Genomic DNA, 5,579 nt, shown 5'->3' on the forward strand with positions numbered 1-5,579 from the left:
GGGGCTGACTGATATTTTTCCAGGAGGATATATTTTGGGGAGAGATCTATACGAGTCTGTTGCTGCTCGGGGTAGGAGATTCCAGTCTCCCCATGCGCCACACTCAACACAGTGAGGTTAGAATACGTGCCATCAAAAACAGTTTTATGGATATATTCTACATTGAAATGTTCTCAAATATTTTTGTAAAACTGCTGTTTCATGGTATTTCCATTTTATGGTGTAGTAAAGATTTGCACACCTACTCAACTCTATATTACTTCTGTGTTTTCAAAACTTTCCAAAATGGACATTGTGCGTTTTTTGTACCCTATTGGTAGTGGCTGGAGTAGCCTATAGTAGGCTTCTAATACTCCAGTGCTGTCAAGCTCTCGCCTCCTGACAATTCTTCAAGCAATTCTTCAAGCAGACTGGTATTGTTGAATGCATGTCATCTTTTTGTTAAACAATATAGTCTGTAGTTTTTTTGTAGAATGTAAATTGAGAGTTTCTGATATTTCTTCTGATAATATCAGAAAACATAAATAATTTGAATATGTCTCCAAAATACATTTCTAATGCTTTAAGAAAAGACTTGAAACTGTTGTTATCACTAAGGAAAATCATTTTCCACCCAGCCTTTAAAAAGGGATGATAATATAAACAAAACAATGACAAAAATGTCTTGGACCATGGTAAAAAAGTGGATTGGGTGCATTATATTTTTATTGGCACTCTTGGCAGTGGGAATGGCATTTTCCAGTGTCTTCAACACTTCAGACAAAGATATTTTTACGGAAGATCTGGTGCCTCTCAAACTCACTCAGGGCAAAGCATCAGGGCATCGAAAACTTAAATCTACTGATTCTCATCCCAACCTATATTTCAATCAAGTGAATGTACAGGTTTTGAGGCAAAGATCCTCCAGCACTCACAGCCATATTTTCAAAGTAATCAGAGCAGCGGTCATGACCATGCTATCCAACAAGCCCCTTTACGTACCCCCTGCAAAACATGAGGAGTTTACTAGCAAGTGGAATGAGAAATACGGGAACAACCTACCCCCCTCACTCTGTATTGTCTGCTGTGCCCAGAGGACTCAGGTGCCCTGCAGTTTCTCATCAAGTTTATGGATAAAATGACAAATTACCCGTCACGGAAAGTGATCAGCGCTCCCAATGACGAGGTGCCGATGGCACACTCACTCACTGGGTTTGCCACAGCCTATGACTTTATTTACTATTTCCTTGATGAGGACAGACGGGATGTTTACCTCAAGAGAATTTGGTCTGAGACAGAGGAGCTGTATGAGACGTCTAAGTATAAGGGGTTTGGGGAAACAGTATCTCCAAAATCATCAAACCACTAATATATTAGCTATTGTGGTCGGCACACATGACGACCCAGCAACAATGGTCTGGAAACAGGTATCAGTCAATTATATGGAGAAGACCATGTTTCTCCTAAACCACATTGTGTACGGGTCACTAGATGAGGGTGTGGCTTATGGAAGCTACAAGGCCAAGTCTATCACGCAGTATGTGTTCTTAGCTCAACGTAATTTCCAACATTGACAACACACAGAACAACTGGCTGCGGGAACACTTCTGGTTCTACTATGCCACCCTGCTGCCAGGCTTCCAGAGGACTGTGGGCATCGCCAACTCCAACTAGAACTGGTTCTACGGCCCAGAGAGCCAGCTGGTGTTCCTAGACACATTTGTTATTGGAAATGGCACTGGGAACTGGCTCGCCCAGCAGATTAGAAAGCACAGGCCCAAGGACGGTCCCATGGGCCAATCCTCTGCTCAGCACTGGACTACCCTTCACAAGGAGTACATCTGGTACAATGCCCATCTCACTCCACAGCCTCCCCATGGCTTTGGCAAAGCCAGGATGCATATTTTCTCCAACTGGGGTGTGGTGACGTACGGAGCTGGGCTGACCAATGGTCAGGGTAATACGTTTGTCTCTTTCAAATCTGGGAAGCTGGGTGGCCGTGCCGTGTATGACATTCTCATGCAAAGCCATATTCATGGCTGGACAGCTGGAATAGATCAACCCAGGGCATGAGCACCCAGACCAAAACTCCTTCACGTTTGCCCCTAACGGACAGGTATTTGTGTCTGAAGCACTTTACGGGCCTAAGTACAGTTATCTGAACAATGTGCTGGTGTTTGGCCCCTCTCCCAGCAGCCAGTGTTATGCCCCATGGGAGGGCCAGCTGGGGGAGTGTGCTAAGTGGCTGCGTTGGACAGATGAAGGGGTGGGAGATGCAGCTGGGGAGCTGGTCGCTGCCTCCTCCCATAGAGACACCATGTTTGTGAGCGGGGAAGCAGTGTCTGCCTCCATATGGTTAAGGAGTGTGTACAGGGCCCTGGTGCTGCTCAATTCCCAGACCTTGCTAGTACTGGACAATGTCGAGAAGTGGGACGATTCACCCGTCACCTCAGAGTGCGTTCTTCCACACCCTCGATATAGACTTTAAATATGTCCCCTATAAATTCATGGACAAGTACAATGGGGCATTGATGGATGTGTGGGATGCACCATTATAAAATGTTCTGGTTTGACAGTCAGGGTCTCAGCCCAGACACTAGGGTACAGGAGGCAGAGCAGGCGGCAGAGTTCAAAAAGAGGTGGACACAGTATCTTAATGTCACTTTCCCCATGAGGGGCACAGTAAGCAGAGTGGCCTATGTGACGCATGGACCTTATGTCAAAGTGTCCAACTTTAGATTTCTGGACAATAGCAAAAATGGTGTCAGGCTATCTCTAATTATAAACAACACAGAGAAAATAGTTCCATTGTCACAAACTATAAAGACATAGGAGCAAGATTAAGTTATTTAGGATTTGGGGGTTATGCCAAAATGGAGGACAGTCAGATAATTCGATATGGCCTAGGGATGCGACTTGTTCCCAAACAAAACACTCCTCAACATGAGGAGTGACAGCTGGGGTTTCAAACTCCCCTTCATTCAGGAGGTGGTGGGCCCGTCCCTGAGGGCCATCAATATAGTCAGAGACCCCCGGGCATGGATCTATCTCATGCTCTTTAACTTCTTGCGTCGCGCAATCCCAGATCCGGGATTCTATTTATAGCCTCAAGCTCATTAGCATAACGCAACGTTAACTATTCATGAAAATCGCAAATTAAATTAAATAAATATATTTGCTCTCAAGCTTAGACTTTTGTTAACAACACTGTCATCTCAGATTTTCAAAATATGCTTTTCAACCATAGCTAAACAAGCATTTGTGTAAGAGTATTGATAGCTAACATAGCTATAAGCCTAGAATTCAGCCAGCAACATTTTCACAAAAACAATAAAATCATTCAAATAAAATCATTTACCTTTGAAGAACTTCAGATGTTTTCAATGAGGAGACTCTCAGTTAGATAGCAAATGTTCAGTTTTTCAAAAAAATATTATTTGTGTAGGACAAATCGCTCCGTTTTGTTCACGTTTGGCTATGAAAAAAACCTGTATCCAGTTATAGCCTCAGGCTCATTAGCATAACGTAACATTAACTATTTATGAAAATCGCAAATGAAATGAAATGAATGTGCTAGCTCTCAAGCTTAGCCTTTTCTTAACAACACGTCATCTCAAATTTTCAAAATATGCTTTTGAACCATAGCAAATCAAGCATTTGTGTAAGAGTATTGCAAGCTAGCTTAGCATTTTGCGTAGCATTTAGCACCCAACATTTTCACAAAAACCAGATAACCAAATAAATAAAATCATTTACCTTTGAAGAGCTTCGGATGTTTTCAATGAGGAGACTCTCAGTTACATAGCAAATGTTCAGTTTTTCCTGAAAGAATCTTTGTGTAGGAGAAATCGCTCCGTTTTGTACATCACATTTGGCTACTGAAACGAACCGAAAATTCAGTCACCAAAACGTCAAACTTTTTCCGAATTAACTCCATAATATCGACCGAAACATGGCAAACGTTGTTTAGAATCAATCCTCAAGGTGTTTTTTCACATATCTCTTCATTGATATGCATTTCGTGGAAGCCTGCTTTCCCCTCAGAATCGCATGGAAAAATACCAGCAGCTGAAAATGACGCACCAATTTCGACGGAGGACACCGGGCGGACACCTGGAAAATGTAGTCTCTTATGGTCAATCTTCCAATGATATGCCTACAAATACGTCACAATGCTGCAGACACCTTGGGGAAACAATAGATGGGGCAGGCTCACTCCTCTCACATTCACAGCCATATAAGGAGACAATGGAAAACAGAGCCTCAAAAATCCTGCTGATTTCCTGATTGCCGTTTCATCTTGGTTTTGCGTGTAGCTCCCGTTCTAGGATACCCACAGATAATATCTTTGCAGTTCTGGAAAATTCAGAGTGTTTTCTTTCCAAAGCTATCAATTATATGCATAGTCGAGCATCTTTTTGTGACAAAATATATTGTTTAAAAGGGGAACGTTTTTCATCCAAAAATGAAATAGCGCCCCCAGAGTTTCAAGAGGTTGACAGTAAAGCCTTGCCTTTACTCCCTTAAGAACATTCCCCAACACCTATCCCTGATATTAGAGGAGGATGGTTGCAGTACCAGAGACGGGTGCTCAGCCTTAGCCCCGGAGTTCTGAATGATCCGGCAGCTCCTGGCCCACTCCGAGGTCAACGCTGTCCTCCTGCTGGCCCACCTGTGGCTGGCACACACTGCGCAGTGCTCAGGGTCAGTGGGAGCCTCCCAGTAGAGGCATATCTCCAGGTGAGGTTTGAGGACATCGTCACTTTCCCCCCAGGAGACGGCTGAAAGGGTACACATGTTCCTGGCGGTGCCGGTCACACCGGTGGCCCTCAACCAGCTCATCTTCACCACCTCCACAAACGTGTACAACTTGATGTACGAGGGGGACATATCACCAGCTAACATTAACATATGGAGGCAGAACATGCCTCGCAAGGACATCAGACTGATAGAGGACACATGTGGGGTGGTCATGAAAAGACTTGGGTACTCCAGGTTTATCAGCTAGTTAACGTTACTGCTGCAGGTCAGCTGATGTGAGGTTGTCTTGTTTGTAGCTCTAATGTAGAATTTTGCACTGACCAGTAATCTAGTGATGTCATCAGTAATCTGAATCACTGATGGGGTTGAAGAACCCTAGGTAAAAAATATATATATGTTGTATAATTAAGTGATAATCAATGAGGGGCTATGCGTTCTATGGAAAATATTGAACAACATAGAAGATGGAAGGTGTTTACCACTCACGCGAGCGGAGTGGAATTGACCTTCCACGGAGTGGCATTATTTACCAGAGAATCCATAGAGCCCCGAGTTGATTATCTCTTTCATACCATGGCTATAAATTAACACATTTGCCACTAGAAATGTGTTAATTTGCCGGTATTCAACATCCACTAAAGTAGCTAGCAAGGTTACTTAGATAGCTACAGTATTTGCTGTGGTAACCAAACAAACAAACTTGCTAGTTTAGCTAACCAAACCATCAGTCCTAGCTTGCCATTTTGAAAATCAATATCAACAATGCTAATAATGTTTTCAATTTGACTTTTGCTTTCAAAAGCAGCTCAAACAGAGAACATGTAAGAATAAACTATAGA

At 43.2% G+C, this 5,579-nt stretch overlaps 1 pseudogene; it reads left to right on the forward strand.

The window, feature by feature from the left end:
- Positions 1–728: 728 nt before the first annotated feature.
- LOC135521633 (dermatan-sulfate epimerase-like protein) lies at positions 729–4,987 on the forward strand (annotated as a pseudogene).
- Positions 4,988–5,579: the final 592 nt, after the last annotated feature.

Source organism: Oncorhynchus masou, chromosome 30 (genome assembly GCF_036934945.1).
Source record: "Oncorhynchus masou masou isolate Uvic2021 chromosome 30, UVic_Omas_1.1, whole genome shotgun sequence".
Classification (NCBI taxonomy): domain Eukaryota; kingdom Metazoa; phylum Chordata; class Actinopteri; order Salmoniformes; family Salmonidae; genus Oncorhynchus; species Oncorhynchus masou.